Source organism: Mycteria americana, chromosome 16, assembly GCF_035582795.1.
Source record: "Mycteria americana isolate JAX WOST 10 ecotype Jacksonville Zoo and Gardens chromosome 16, USCA_MyAme_1.0, whole genome shotgun sequence".
Taxonomy (NCBI): Eukaryota; Metazoa; Chordata; class Aves; order Ciconiiformes; family Ciconiidae; genus Mycteria; species Mycteria americana.
In genome coordinates this window covers 739,606-755,976 of record NC_134380.1, presented here as the reverse complement: position 1 = coordinate 755,976, position 16,371 = coordinate 739,606, and the positions used below count along the sequence as shown (strand labels likewise).

Below are 16,371 nucleotides of genomic sequence, written 5' to 3'. Positions count from 1 at the left end.
CTTCTATAGTACTTTAGTGAGTGATAAAAAGGAAGCTTCTCACTCAGATAAATAATCCTCAAAGACACAGAATGAAGGAGAAAAGTTATTTGTGCTGGCGCCTGTGGTGTTCAAGCTATTGATAAAGGAAGCTGAAGAGGTGTTGAACAGGAATGAACATAATGTTTCCCAATGAAATTACACTATTCCAGGCAGTAAGGACAATGACCAATGCCTAAGAAATGCAGAAAGCTTTCATGACACTGAGCAAACAGTGCCATTGAATAGCTTACAAAATTCAGTACAGTTACCACCACAAAACTATACACGTGGGGAGACACAATGCAGTGTCACATATAAAAAGGTGGACTCTGAGCTGACAGTTACCCATCAGGAGCAAGGTCTTCCACATGTGCTGCATAACTGTGTGAAAACATCCACTCATTTCTCAGCAGTGGTAGCGAAAGAGAAAATAAAAAGAGACAAATGGAATTTGCAAGGAATTATGATTCCAAAGGCAACAGAGTTGATCAGAGGCATGGAGGGGCTTCCATAGGAGGACCAATTATACAAACCCAGAGACTTAAGATAGGAAAGGGGAGAGCTGAGAGGGCATACAAGACAGAACTATAAAATCAGCACAGTGTGGAGAAGCTTGGCAGGGATCAATGTTCTAACTGGCTCTGGCACTAAAAGAAACAGGAGAGTGCAGAGGGCAGAAGGTGGAGGACTGTGTGTGTGTGTATGTGAGTGTGTGTGTAAATCAAATGAAACTACCTGAAGGCAAGGTATTCAAAACCACAAAGACACGTGGGTTCTTCACAAAGTATGCAGTTAAGCTGTGGAACTCCTTGTCACTGCAAACTAAAGGATTACATGGATTCAAAAGAAACTCGGCTATGTTCATGGCGAGAAAAATCTACTGGAAGTAACTACAGAGAAACCCTGTCCACGTCTAAGTGATGTTTACACTACTCAAGGACTTTTCAGCATCTCATGCTCTGCCAGGTGCACAAGAATCTGGGAGGGGGCACAGCAAGATAGTTGATCCAAACTGGCCAAAAGGCTATTCCATGCCATATGACATCATGCTCAGTATATAAACTGGGGGGAGCTGGCCGAGGGGAAGCGATTGCTGCTTGGGGACTGGCTGGGTGTTGGTTGGTGAGTGGTGAGCGGTTGTATCACTTGGGGGTTTTTTTGTTTTTCCCTGGGTGGTGTTTCTCTCTCTCTCTCTCTCTCTCTCTCTCATTATTTTCCTTTTCATTACAATTTATTATTGTTGTTGTTGTTGTTATTATTATTATTATTATTATTATGAAGAAATCATTAAACTGTTCTTATCTCAGCCCATGAGTTTTCTTGCTTTTCAGATTCTCCCACCGGAGAGGGGGGAGGGTGAGCGAGCGGCTGCATGGTGCTTAGTTGCCGACTGGGGTTAAACCACGACACCGCCAAATGAGGTACCCCAAGGAGACACAGGTATAAACACATAGTTTTTGAATCCCACTGTTTTTATGCGAGAGATGTGTGGATTGCAACAGTAGCAGCACTACTGGACCTCCCTAGGAAAGCTGGGAGAATTACAGTCCAGCATGCATGAAAGCTTTGGAATTGGAGCCCAAAGAGGTAAAGTCCAAGCTTAGCTAACATGTGAGGCCGAGAGCAGTGTGGGGTCATGGGATGGCTCTGCTCTGACACCCTGTGAGTCACCCTGCAAGATACTGGCTAGCTGGAGGCACTTCTCAGGGAGCTGAAGAGACTGATCTAGAAGGAAGGCAATATACACCTGTGCTGCCTGGCAAAGCAGTGAGCAGTTGCAACTGACAGCTCCATAGCTGCATGCCTATGACAGCATTATCCAAAGGGCTTCAACGTACCTGGTTTCCAGGTCTAGCCTCATCAACAACCAGGGCTCATCAGGCAGTCTGGCCTGCTGAATGGCTCTACCACGGCAGCAGCACCTCTGTGCTGAGCTTTGCTTCTTCATGCTTATCTGCTACTCTGATGACTGCTACTCTTGGATGACTCTAGAATCCAGGATTGGGCCTGGCTGAGATGGAGTTATTTTCACCTCATAGCGTTGTGCTTTGTATTGGTAGCTAGAAAGGTGTTGATAACACACCAGTGTGTTGGCTGGTGCTGAGCAGTGCTCACACAGCATCAAGGCTGTCTCTCCAACATTCCTCCCCCACCACTGGCTGGGGGTGGGCAAGGTCTTGGGAGGGGACATAGTCAGGACAGGTGACCCAAACTGACCAAAGGGATATTCCATACCATATGACGTCTGCTCAGCAAAAAAAGCTAAGAGAAAGGAGGTGTGTGTGGGGGGGCGCATTCGTTATTACCACGTTTGTCTTCCAGAGCAACCGCTATGAGTACTGAAGCCCTACTTCCCGGGAAGTGGCTGGACAGTGCCTGCTGATGGGAAGTAGAGAATAAATCTTTTGTTTTCCTTTGCTTCCATGCATGGCCTTTGCTTTTGCTTTATTAAACTGCATTTATCTTGACCCACGAGTTTTTTCCATCTTATTTTCTCCTCCGCCCCATCCTGCTGAGGCGGGAAGTGATAGAGTGGTTGGTGGGCACCTAGCATCCAGCCAAGGTCACCCCACCACAAATCCCCATCCACAACCACATCTCCAAAGCTTCAGGTGGTGCTGGGTAAAGCCTAGATGACACACAGCATTTCCTGAGTATCCCTCTTACATGTCATGGTAGGGCTACTCCATACAAGCATAAGTTTGCTTTACAGAACCTGCACTGTCCTCTGCCAAGGAAGCTTGAGCATGTGAAGCAGGGTGCAGAGTTTCCCTTTCCAAAATAGTAGACACTTTCTTTGATAATCTTGTAACGAAGGAACTGGTGCACACCACACTGTGGCAAAGGTAATGCATTCATAGAAGGACTACTACACGACATACCAGGTCCTTTACTGGGTCTCTTCTCCTAAGTGTAACAGGCAGTAGCTTTGTTGGAATGCGTCTTGGAAGCTGTTCAGTTCCTGTTCTGTCCCTGAGAAGAAATGGAGGCACATGCTCTCAGTCAGGACTTTCCATCAGCACAAGCAAACTGATGTGCTGTGGCCTTGCCTTGCCTTGTGTGCTCTTCCGATGTGCGTATTTCTGCCGGTTCACCACTCTTGGTGAGCACAAAGTAACCGGCTCAGGAGGTAATCATAAGCTACCTTGGAGTGAGAAGCAGCCAAGAAAGAGCCTGGTTTATTCCTTCAAACTGTACAGGTCCTTACCCAGCTGGCCAAAAAATTCTACTCATGGGCCTGACATAAGGCCAATGTATGTGCCATGGGAAAAAAGTCCCAGAATGTTGACGCTGAGACACACTGCTGTGCAGAGCTACTGGGTGAAAGCTGAGCATAGTGTGCTTTGCTCATGGAGTGGACTTCCCTAGGAAAGCTCCTGCACCCCGATCATGTCTCCTTCTAGGGATAACCTTCCTCTAATAACCCATAATGGTATTCAACATATGGACTACTGAATCTTCCTCATGTGTTTGTAACTGCAATGTGTTTGTAATTGCCATCTTAGGGCACAGAGTAGTTGCCCACATCTAAAATTAGAAGATGCTGCTCTTCTCTCAGAAAGATTCAGTCAGGCACGTTTCCTTTTCTGCCTCAAACATTGAGAATCAGCACCGGGCCTGGATGTGCTCTCCCTCATCAGGCTGGAAGAGTGTGACGTCAGCCGAACGACACTGTGTGAACCCAGAATCCTGGGTTCTCGCCATCCTCTCCTGGGACATGGTCTCCCCACGAGGAACAGAGCAGCTGCCTCAGAGGAAGCCTTCTGCACAGTGAAGCGTACAGGAGTCACTCTCACGGTCTACCTTTATGCTGGCTCAAAACACACAAGTAATCACAATATTTGCCCCTGTGAAGTGGATGTGAAAATGGCACTGTGAACCCAAGCAAAGCCCACCTAGGCCCTCGCTGTTCACACACAGAAGCAGAGCAGGGCTACAGTGGGATGATGACATTCTGCCCCTCACCTCCCTCCAGTCTGGGAACTTGGAAGGTCGTCAGTGCCGTGTTCTTGGGAATGTAGCTCATTGGGAAAACCCAGTGTTCCTAGTTGTTATTATGGAACAAAATCGATCTGTGCTGTGATCCACCCTTACAGATGTGAAGCAACTTCTAAGGGGCAGTGAGTGTGCTGCTCGCTCAGAATACTAACGTTCATCAGCCAGCAGCCAAAGTGCCGACATGTGCAAGTATGGAGAAGAGCTGCCCAGCAAAGTCTGCTAGGGAATGCTGAGCTTCAGTGACTGCGGGTAAGGCAGGAAACACAAGGACAGCAGGCCTTCTGCTGTTGAGCTGCCATGTCACTCACTGCCTGTTTGCACAGCTTAATGATTACGGTCACACGATACTATGATTACACTCCCTGAAAATAACACAGGGCCCAGGAAACAGTGGAGAAAAGGGCAACCAAGCAATTTCAGAGGACGCCACCAGGATGAAAACTAAAATGGGAGAAAATGAAATTGACAGATTGGAGAAAAACATCCAACAGCTGTTGTCACACTGAAATGCCCGGAAAATACTCCTAGGCTGGTCAGCAACTTTGGCGCATTTATGCGACAGATTCCGAGGAATGTCTTATCAATTATAACCACGTACTTGCTTAAACTTACACTATAAATCCCAAGGCGTGTTACTTCTAATGCCACTGTCAGCAGATTCTGATCTGTCTCATGTACTCATGTACATCAGCTCTGCTGATGAAGCTGTGATGGAGAATGCCCACTGAGCATAGCAAACAATAAGCATCCAAGTAAAACACCACTGAAGGAGAATGCTGGGGAAACACAGTCCAGCACACAGGAAGGCTTTGGAATCGGAGCCCAAAGAGGTAAAGTCCAAGCTTAGCTAACATGTGAGGCTGAGAGCAGTGTGGGGTGATGGGGTGGCTCTGCTCTGACACCCTGCGAGTCACCCTGCAAGATACTGGCTAGCTGGAGGAACTTCTCAGGGAGCTGAAGAGACTGATCTAGAAGGAAGGCAATATACACCTGTGCTGCCTGGCAAAGCAGTGACCAAGGGAAATGGCCATTGCAGCTTAAGCTGGAGAGCATATGAGGTACATTCTCCCAAATCTACTTGCTTAGCGCTCAAACAATGTCCCCATCTCTCGGGTTAAACTCAGACCTTGCCAAGTACAAGCCTCATGGGGAGAAAGGTGTGTCCCCAGCAGCCTTTAGTGGCGTGAGCAGGAAATCTCCTCAGGACAGGGGACGCAAGCACTGTTAGAGCACCCTGACACTATGGGCGCTGGCTATGTGGTGGCACGTTGCCATCATTGCTTCATTTCTGACCCATTTCCTTCCCTGTTCTTACCCAAGAGGCCTGTTCCCCTCCTCACCTGCCCGGTAGCAGGAGCCCTCCAGTTGCTTTGATGGGTGATGGAAAGGGCATTCGGAAGGTGATGGGTGATGGAAAGGGCATTCACAAGGTCACCTTCTCAGCCAGGACCCACTGCCCAGCTGCGATTGCTTCCAGAGATATTAGCTGAGAACATTAGAGGCGTCTGAGTAACTGTGCAACTCGGGCACTCATTCAAGTGCAGCCCAACTTCAAACGACAGGTCTGTCCTACCAGCTACTCGGCTTACCTTTTCAGTTAGACAATCTGGTCCTTCTCCACTGAGATGCTCAGTCTTCTTCAGGCTGCAGGAAGCCATGTAAGAATGTCATCACTGGAAAGAGAAGACACAACCAATAGAAAAAGCTGTGACTCAAACTCCCTAAAGGGAAGATGCGTTCAGTTCCCTTTTCCCTGCTGTGAGGTCAGGGAAGATCTGAGAAATCGGTCCCTGAGTGGAGAAGCAGCATGAGGAGACGGCAAAAGGCCATTCCGGTCTCTTCATGGCTACCCTGAGATAGGATATATCTTAACCAGATAACCCACAAACACCTACGTGGAGTAGACATGGTATGCTAGGCATGGAGAAAGCACTCCTCATATTTAATTTGATGTGACTCAATGCCCATCAGCAGAATAAACACGCTTCTTAATGAGGAAACTGTGTCTGTACCATATGCAGGCTCCAGCACTCAGCCATGTCTTAGCAGAAGGGCAGGGAAGAGGAGTTTTCCTCCAAAGGATTAGGGTGCTGGCATTTCTGTTCAGCTTGGGCTAGCATTCCTGGGAGTTCTCCTTTTACACAGAGGACTGCTGTCCGAAGAAACACTGCTGAAGTGGAGGCTGGGCATTCCCTGTCAGACTGCCCGTCGGGTCTGGTGACGTTTCTCTCAGCATGCTTAACAAATAATTGCAGCATAGCTGACAACACCATTTGAAAGCTGCACTTCTTACAGTGGATGTTTTCAAACATCCTTTGTCTCTGCTCATGCTGGGCATGCTTTTGCTTCACCTCTAAGCACCTTGGGTTCAGCTATGAACAAATGCAAACCCTACCCATTACTGAATGGAGGTTTACAATATCTTTATTTTTTCACCTAAGAAGTGCCATGCAACACCACTCATGAGAGACACCATCCCATTAACCGTGTGAATAGGAAATCCATTCTGTGAAACAAATTAAAAAATCTGGATGGAAGGAAGGAAGGAAGACGGAAGGAAGGAAGGAAGGAAGGAAGGAAGGAAGGAAGGAAGGAAGGAAAGAAGGGAGGAAGGAAAGAAGGAAGGGAGGAAGGAAGGAAGGAAGGAAGGAGTTGTGGATGCATTGGTGACACACTGACATGTCGCCTCTGCTGTAGCTCCCACTTCAGCAACCAGTGTTCAAGTCTGCCTTGCTACACACTAGCTTGAAGCTAGATCTTCCATGTCACATGATCCACTGGTGATTCACAGGGTGCACTGATCCCTGCAGGCATGCTCTGCTAATCCAGACAGCATGGCTGATAACACCAGCATGCTGCAAATCCCACAGGGACTGCTTTTTCAAAGTCATCTACCAGAACCGCAAACTCTATCCCACCTTTCTGGGCTTAGCAGAAGAGTAGTAGGTTCAGCTCTGTCTCACAGAAGCATTTTGGAAACAGATGAGAGGGGGTCTGACTCCATCCTGGCCTTCGATGTTTCTGGGGGTGGCTTCTTACCTTACCAGGGATGTGATAAGTCTTGAACTTAACAGTATGTGTAATACCTACGTGAAACAATGGTTCCAGCAGCAACTGGGGGAAAAGCCCACATTGGCTGGGAACAAACACTGTGGGGCCCAGGTCAAGGAATAGTTTTCTGCCAAGTCTCAAAGGGCTAGCTGAGGTCTGAGGTCTGGCAGCCATGTCCACTGGCTGGTATGACTCAGTATCCCTCCTGCAGTGTGCAGGGCCAACAGACACCTTCCTGCTTGCAGATGGTCACGGGCTTCAGTGTCAACAGGAAGCATGGTGTGACACAAGGGACCGATGGGCAGGCCCAAAGTATGTTTGATCTGTGCTTTGTAGTTGGCTGTATTTAGGGGCATGTGCGTCAAAATGACAGGCATGCCAGAATGGGAAGGAAACCTTCCTGTTGTGCACAGGCACATCAGTTTCTTTCAGTTGGGCCCATTCAGCAGCACAGACTTTGTGCCTTCTGGTTGCTCCATGGGGTATTGCTAAAGGCAGAAGATTTGGAAGAAGTTGCTCGTTCGTCAGTGCTGAAGGTAATCCCTTCAGCTAGCAGCTCTCTAGAACTGTTAGCAGGGCACAAGCGGTTGGGGGGTGGGAGTGTAACGAAGGAAGGCCTGGCTGGAGAGACTGGTGGAGGAAAGAGTAACTATCTGGAGGAAGTACTGGGAAAGGAGAAACTAATGAGAATGGCCAGGGTAGCAGGACCAGCTAGCTGGAAAAATGGGCAGCTCACTTTGGGCCATGCCGTCCATTGTGGCTCACAACAGGTATGGGACTTCACCTCCACAAGCTGTGCTGAGATGTTTTCTGGGAGGAAGAACAGCCGGCTGGCTGCTACTTAGTGGCCTGACTAAAACTTCAGAGAAGAAGAGGACTTTACATGATCACTGCGGCCCTTCAGGATGGCTTGGGAAAAGAGGCATGGCTTATCCTGTTATGACACCATGAATACCCCTCCTCAAAATGTCTGTGAAATCCATGGTGTGGCTGCTCTAGGGTGGCTGCATGGTTAAAGGAATCTAATGAGCGACAAAGGTACCCAATGCTATTGTGAAAGCATGAGCTGTGCAATGGTGACCTTGATGCTGTGCTCCTTCAAAGACTTAGATGGGAGCTCACCAACTCAGCTGCCTTTCTGTACTGGAATTCACTGCTGACGAGGTTAAATTTTACACCACGCATACTGACCCCCAAGAAGATGCCTTCTGGAACTTTGCCGGTTAATTCCCACATGGTCCAACTGGGCTTGCTTTAGTTGCTTCTCTCTGGGTACAAAAGAAGACCAGTGGGCCTGAAATGGAGGCCAGCGGCTTGCAACCATGCTTCTTTTCCTGTTATTGCAACTGGTCAGGAGGTCCTGGTCGGCTTAGTCCAGGGTGGCAGGAGTGGAGGACCTACGCAGGAGGCCTGGAGGTGGTTCCATGACAATGACATGGAGATACTGGTCCTGGAATTTCCTTCTAACTAGACAGGTTACGAGGCTGCTGCTGCTGCTCTAAGAATTAATTATCATTAATTTCCAAAAGGAAAAGTTACAGCTTATGGTTATGAATGGTGGGCATGCTGAATGGGTAGCATGACCGGGAATGGGACTTCTCCAGCGTTCATTTCTGTTTGCTTGGTGTTACAGCGAAATGTTTAAAGCTGAGCCTGGAATAGTGTCAACCCTGTCACCACCACCGCTGGGCCTGACCTACCAAGCTTGTACCATATTTGCGCTACAAGACAACTGAGAGAAGGATAAGAAGACACATCTGGTGCCACTTTCAGAAGTCACACAATGGTGGGCATATCACTGTCTGATGGAGAGTTTTTGTGGTTTTTTTAGCTGAACTCACTAGCGGAAGTATTCTCAGTGCAAAGACTGAACCTCTATATGCAATAGTTTGGAGAATTTTGGTTGCTTTCAATAATCTTCCTGACTATTACTTGATTAACAGCAGTCACCGTTCAAAGTATGTTTTCCTCCATCACACCAAACACAGCCCACACATCTGTAACTGCTTTCTGTTGACTTCCATTGCCTGTATCTGGGGACTAAGGTATCAATGCAAGCTTTTAATAGGCAGAGGTCAACTTCCGTGCTGAGCACAGAAATTCCAGATAGAGCTCCACTGTGACTGCAGTTTCCTCTTCAAGAGGTAGCCAGCGCATACATTCATGCTGTGGATTTGTATCTGCTGGTAGCATTTGACGAGGGAAACATTCTGTCAAAGGACAGCCTCCTCCAACACCATCCAGCTACGTGCAGGGTTAGGTGGGACAGTGCGTTGCGTGCTACAGTTCTTCTGCACCCTGAGCAGTCAGGCAGCCTTCCGCATCTTCCTTTCTGGAAGCTGCTGTCTGCAGATTTCTGGGTTCTCCTTTACAGATCTCCTAGTCTACTTCTCACCTACAAGTGGTCTTCTCTTGGAATGTTTTTCCTTCTAAATCCGAGTGGAAGTCAGGTCATTACCTCTCCTTGACTCTGCCCACAGTCAGTTAGGCTCACATGACTTATACAGGAATTGTCTTGGAATTATTTTTGTCCTTGGAATTATTCTCATTGTTTAAATAGAGTAATAAGGAGGACCCTGGGAACTACCAACCAGTCAGCCCCACATCAGTGACTGGTAAGATCATGGAACAGACCTTCCTGGAATTTCTGTCGAAGTCTCTGTGGAAAAGAGGGAGGTGATTAGAGACAACCAACATGGCTTCACCAAGAGCAAATTGTGCCTGAATAATCTAGTGGCCTTCTACGATGGAGTGACTGCGTCAGCGTACAAGGGAAGAGCAACTGATGTCATCTACCTGGACTTCTGTAACGCCTTTGATACGGCCCCCCACAACATTTTTGCGTCTAAATTGGAGAGTTATGGTTTTGACAGATGGACTGTTAGATGGATAAGGAATCGGCTGGGTGGCCACATTCAAGGAGTTATAGTCAAAGGCATAATGTCCACATGGAAACCAGTGGTGTCCCTCATGGGCTCGTATTGGAATCAACACTATTTAGTATCTTCATTAATGACATACTATCCCCCACTAGATCTAGTGGGGGAAGGGAATAGAGCTCTAAGCACTTGAGAAGAGCCAGGGGCTGCCAAGGCATTAGGAAGCAAAAGGGAAACACCTGTGAATTGCCTCAAGGGAATTAGGGCGAACTCCTCTAAAAAGGGCATGTGGCCGATAGCCCTGCTGAAGTGCCTCTATACCAGTGCACGCAGCATGGGAAACAAAGAGGAGGAGCTGGTAGCCACTGCCCAGATTGCTATCACAGAAACGTGGTGGCATGAACCGCACGATTGGAGTGCTGTGATTGGTGGCTATAAACTATTCAGAAGGGACAGGCAAGGAAGGAGAGGTGAGGGAGTGGCCCTCTACGTCCAAAAGGGGATCGATTGCACGGAGCTATCTTTGAAGAACAGCAATGCGCACGTCGAGAGCTTATGGGTGAGAATTAGAGACCAAGCCAACAAAGGAAACTTTGTGGCTGGTGTCTACTACAGGCCACCTGATCAGGAAGAGGAGGTTGATGAAGAGTTCTGTCTTACAACTGCAGGATGCATCATGCTCACAGGCCCTGATCCTGATAGGGGACTTCAACCACCTGGACATCTGCTGAAAAAGCAGCAGAGCAAACTGCAAGCAGTCCAGGAAACTACTGGAGTACGCTGAGGACAACTTCCTAGTACAGGTGATGGAGAACCTGACCAGAGGAGAGGCACTGCTGGACCTGTTGCTCACTAACGCAGAAGAACTTATCAGAGAGGTCAAGACTGGGGTAGCCTAGCTGCAGTGATCATGCCCTGGCACAATTCTCAGTCTTGAGGGGTACAGGACGGGCAAATGTAGAGTCAGGACCCTCAACCTCAGAAAGGCAAGCTTTCATCTGTTTAGGGCGCTAGTGCGTGGGATCCCTTGGGAAACTGCCCTCAGAGACAAAGGAGCGAACGAGAGCTGGGAGATATTTAAAGACATTTCTCTTAGGGTGCAAGAGCTCTCAATCCCAGTGTACTAGAAGTCGGGCAGGGGAGGCAGGAGGCCAGCTTGGCTAAGTCAAGACACAAAACCAAATTGCATAGGCAGTGGAGGCAGGGATATACATCCTGGGGGGATTATAGGGATTATAGGGATATGGCCCGAGAGTGCAGGGAAGGGGTCAGGAAAGCCAAGGCACAGCTGGAGTTGAACTTGGCTAGGGACGTGAGAAGTAACAAGAAGGGTTTCTTCAGGTACATAGGACAACAAAGGAAGATGAAAGAAACCGTACGCCCCTGATGAGTGAAACAGGAGACCTGGCTACAACCAACATGGAGAAGGCTGAGGTACTCAACAGCTACTTTGCCTCGGTCTTCACCCGCACGTGTTCTCGCCACACTGCCCAGTTCACAGAATCCAAAGACAGGGGCTGGGAGAATGAAGTATTGCCCACCATAGGAGAAGATCAGGTTTGAGACCATCTAAGGAACCTGAATGTGCACAAGTCCATGGGATGTGGTGAGATGCATCCGAGGGTCCTGAGGGAATTGGCAGACGAAGTTGCTAAGCCACTATCCATCACATCTGAAAAGTCGTGGCAGACTGGTGAAGTTCCCAGTGACTGGAAAAGGGGAAACACAACCCCCATATTTAGAAAGGGAAAGAAGGAAGACCCAGGGAACTACAGGCTGGTCAGTCTCACCTTTGGGCCTGGCAAGATCATGGAGCAGATCCTCCTGGAAACTATGCTAAGGCACAAGGAGAACAGAGAGGTGACTGGTGACAGCCAGCATGAATTCACTAAGCCGGGCAAATCATGCCTGATGAATTTGGTGGCCTTCTACGATGGGGTTACCACACTGGTGGATAAGGGAAGAGTGACTGACATCATCTACCTGGACTTGAGCAAAGCATTTGATACTGTCCCGCAGAACATCCTTGTCTCTAAAATGGAGAGACATGGATTGGATGGGTGGACCACTCAATGGATAAGGAATTGGCCGGATGTTCACATTGGCCGGATGAGCCGGATGGTCAATGGCTCAATGGCCGGGTGGAGACCAGTGACGAGTGGGGTCCCTCAGGGGTCCGTACTGGCGCCAGTATTATTTAACATCTTTGTTGGGGACATGGACAGTGGGACTGAGGGCACCCTCAGCAAGTTTGCAGATGACACCAAGCTGAGTGGTGTGGTTGATACTCTAGAGGGAAGGGATGCCATCCAGAGGGACCTTGACAGGCTAGAGAGGTGGGCCCGTGCAAAACTCATGAAGTTCAACAAGGCCAAGGGTAAGGTCATGCACCTGAGTCGAGGCAATCCCAAACGTGGATACAGGCTGGGCGAAGAGTGGATTGCGAGCAGCCCTGTGGAGAGGACTTGGGGGTATTGGTGGATGAAAAACGGAATATGAGCCAAGAATGTGTGCTAGTAGCCCAGAAAGCCAATCACATCCTGGGCTGCAGCAAAAGAAGTGTGGCCAGCAGGTCGAGGGAGGTGATTCTCCCTCTCTACTCCCCTCTTGTGAGTCTCCACTCACCTGGAGTACTGTGTTCAGCTCTGGGGCCCCCAGCATAAGAAAGACACAGACCTGCTCGAGCGGGTCCAGAGGAGGCCCACGAAGATGACTAGAGGGCTGGAGCACCTCCCCTGTGAGGACAGGCTGGGGTTGTTTAGCCTAGAGAAGAGAAGGCTCCGGGGAGGCCTTACAGCAGCCTTCCTGTACTTGAAGGGGACCTACAGGAAAGATGGGGAGGGACCCTTTATCAGGGAGTGTAGTGATAGGACGAGGGGTAACGGTATTAAACTGAAAGAGGGTAGATTTAGATTCAATATTAGGAAGAAATTCTTTACTGTGAGTGTTGTGAGGCACTGGAACAGGTTGCCCAGAGCAGTTGTGGATGCCCCCTCCCTGGAAGGGTTCAAGGCCAGGCTGGATGAGGCTTTGAGCAACTTGATCTAGCGGAAGGTATCCCTGCCCATGGCAGAGGGTTTGGAACTGGATGGTCTCTAAGGTCCCTTCCAACCCAAACCATTCTATGATTCTATTCTGTGATTCTGTACGTGGTAGGAGTGAGAGCACCCTCAGCAAGATTGCAGATGACACCAAGCTGAGTGGTGCAGTTGATACACCAGTGGGAAGGCATGCCATCCAGAGGGACCTTGCTGGGCTTGAAGAGTGGGTCCATGTGAACGTGATGAAGTTCAACAAGGCCCAGTGCAAGGTCCTGCACCTGGGTCAGGGCAATCCCCACTATCAGTATATATCAGGGGATGACTGGGTTGAGAGCAGTCCTGCAGAGAGAGGTGGTTCTCCCCTCCTACTCTGCTCTCATGAGACCCCACCTGGAGTACTGTATCCAGCTCTGGGGCCCGCAGTACAAGAAAGACATGGACCTGCTCGAGCAGGCACAGAGGAGGGCCACAGAAATGATCCAAGGACTGGAACAGCTCTCCTGTGAAGAAAGGCTGAGAGAGTTGGGCTTGTTCAGCCTGGAGATGAGAAGGCTCTGAGGAGACCTCATTGCAGCCTTTCAATATATAAAGGAGGCTTATAAGAAAGATGGAGACAGACATTCTGCCAAGACCTGTAGCGACAGGACAAGGGGCAAAGTTTTTAAACTGAAGAGGGCAGATTCTGGTTGGATCTAAGGGAGACATTTTTTAAGATGAGGCTGGTGAGACACTGGAACAGACTGGCCTCAGAATTTGGGAATGCCCCATCATTGGAAGTGTTCCAGCTCAGGTTGGATGGGGCTTGGAGCAACCTGATCTAGTCAAAGGTACCTCTGCCCACAGCAGGGGTGTTGCACTAGATGATCTTTTTAAGGTCCCTTCCAACCCCAACCATTCTATGATGCTATGATTCTGCCCTCTAACTTCTGCATGTCCGTGGGAGTCAGAGATTGCCCAGAGAGGCAAGACTTCAGATGCACCGCTGCGCTCACTGTTTCCCACTGGTTGTTTCTGGGCTCCTCCTGGGCAGGACACAGGGTGTTTCCATCAGCCTCTCTATGCCCTGCGCAGGGAGCCCAGGGGTGAGCTCTGGGTTTGAACTCCAGAAAAGTGGCTGCTGCAGTGCCAGAGCTCTCCTTGGAACAAGCTCTTCGTGCACAGGCCAGTGCGTGACGCTGGATATTACCTTAGATCACAGGCATCATTTTTCTGACCTTGCCCCTGTGTTATTCACCGAGCTTTACCCACTGAGCTCTTTTAATAACCAAAATGCCAGTGACCAGGAGAAGAGCGTGTTTAGATCTGACAGTGTTTAAAGCAGCTCAAGTGACAGTGCCCTTTTCCTAGAACTAGATCAGTCACCCTTTCAGGACTACCGGCAAATTCTCCCTTTCTCAGAGTATCAGCATTGTACAGGACTGCCTACTACCTCTAATGCTCTGATACAGGCTGCACTATGTTGATAGCATTTGTTGCTGGAACTGTATGAATGTGTAAATGTGCAAGATATTTGTGATGGGATGGGAGTGCTGGACTGAGGATGTATCAGAGTGCAGAGGATCTCGGACTGTATGCTGTGTGTGTGATTGTGTATAGAGTTGTGTTTGGGTGGAGGGGTGGGTTTTTTGGAGTTGTAGATCATGAAGGGCTACAGGGACCTCCCCTGCTTCCTGACTTGATTAAGGACATTGCTTGTTATATGTTGACAATAGACACATGAATGTTGGAGACACAGACTTAAGCTCTTTAAGGCATGTTAACACTTCTTATTTGTGTGAGGGGAAATGGGAAGTATCACTGTGTACTTATTGAGTATGCATATATTTGGGGTTGAAGGTATTTCCTGGTCTAGGTTATTTTTCCATGTTTGTCTCTCTTAACCCTTAGGGTATCTTTAATAAAGGTTGAGAAACATAAATAAGTTTCAGTATGAATAACTTCCCTATTAATAAAAGTGCTAGTCACACATTTCTTCTAGATCACTTCTGTAACAAAAGCACTAAATCTTTTAAAACCAGAAATGTTTTGAAAAAAAGCAATATAATTTTCTTTTTTCAGGTGTGAGGTACCATGAGTAATTTGTTTAAGACTAGGTAAGACTTTTCTCTAATATCAGTTATGACTGACTACAGCAACACTGAACATTCCTCTAGTATGCACATTTAGAATTTTTCAGTTTCTGCAAAATACCAAGTGCAGATTTGCTCGCATAGATATTTATTTCTTTTTATAGCTAAGGGGTCACCTTTCACACTCTAGGCATGAATTGCGTGTCCAAACTTGAACTTGTGTTCTGACTTGCTGTCTCTTGGATTCCCTCTGGATCTCGCGCTATTGCAGTCAAAGTCCTGGCCCACAATATGTGTCTGGTTTTCCCCTTTTCAATATAACATATAATGAATTACTGAATGACATTTAGTCATGATTTGTCTTTTGTAGAACTGTGTTTTCTAAGGCTGTAAAGGCAACCCCTAAATTCACAGGACCATGTGCACAAGATACATTGTATTATTCCCATTTCACTTCTGGAATAGTTGCAGTACAGAAATGCCAAAGAATCTCGCCTGGGTCAAAGATCAAGTTATCCGTACAGACAGTAAAGGAACCTATAAATTCTGCATCCAAGTTCTTTAAGTGCCTTGCCTAGTCAAGATTCCCTTATTAATAGCCCTGTCAGACTATTTATAGGAAATGTATCCAAAGGAATGGTAAGATGTAAAACATTTCTAAATATATCTAGTCAAATCAAATGACAATTATGCCGTTAGTTAAGTTTGCCAGACAATGTTTTGCCAAAGATGGTTTGCCAAAATATATTTTGACGGAAGGAAAAGGAAACATCCAGAGCATCTGCATACCAGACTCTATAAAAGTCTCTTTGGTGTGCTGTGCCCAGTCTTGACAGAAAATTTCAAGGTAGGTGTATGGCTCCTGTGAACTTCTGGGCAAAGCATATACCTTGTAATTCCATTTAACTTCCTATAAGTCTTGAATATCCATTTATATCAGGGACTGTCTCTATCACCAGTAATTTTATTCTAGGTTTGAAGGCAGCATTTTTTCCTTCAGCTTATATATTAGCTTTGGATATCTGTGCAACACAAAATGAGTTGCTATGTTTTCAAACAGCAGTGACTGACTTCCAGCCTCTGCCACCAGAATTAATACCAAAATTTACCAGCTTTTAAGGAAAAGGAAGAAAATCAGCAGTTTAAGATTTCTAGAAAGCAGAATAGGCTATAGTGACATTTATATCAGTCATAATGCAAGATGAATTGTTCATAGCAAGTAAATTTTCCAGTGAAAAGCCACTATTTGCTATCAGACAAGGAAGTCTCTCAGAGACTCTTGGGTAGCATTTTAAAAAGAATCAGAGACTT

The 16,371-nt window shown here is 47.6% G+C and overlaps 1 long non-coding RNA gene across 2 annotated transcripts; it reads left to right on the top strand.

Annotated features, from left to right (window-relative positions):
* The first annotated feature begins 1,404 nt into the window (after nucleotides 1–1,404).
* LOC142417876 (uncharacterized) lies at nucleotides 1,405–15,929 on the top strand. 2 transcript variants are annotated; one of them, XR_012778144.1, is made up of 3 exons: nucleotides 1,405–1,461; nucleotides 15,050–15,084; nucleotides 15,760–15,929. It is a non-coding gene; the product is annotated as an uncharacterized LOC142417876 (long non-coding RNA). The 2 variants fall into 2 exon arrangements; XR_012778145.1 differs by lacking the exon at nucleotides 1,405–1,461 and adding an exon at nucleotides 8,731–8,857.
* The last annotated feature ends 442 nt before the right edge of the window (nucleotides 15,930–16,371 follow it).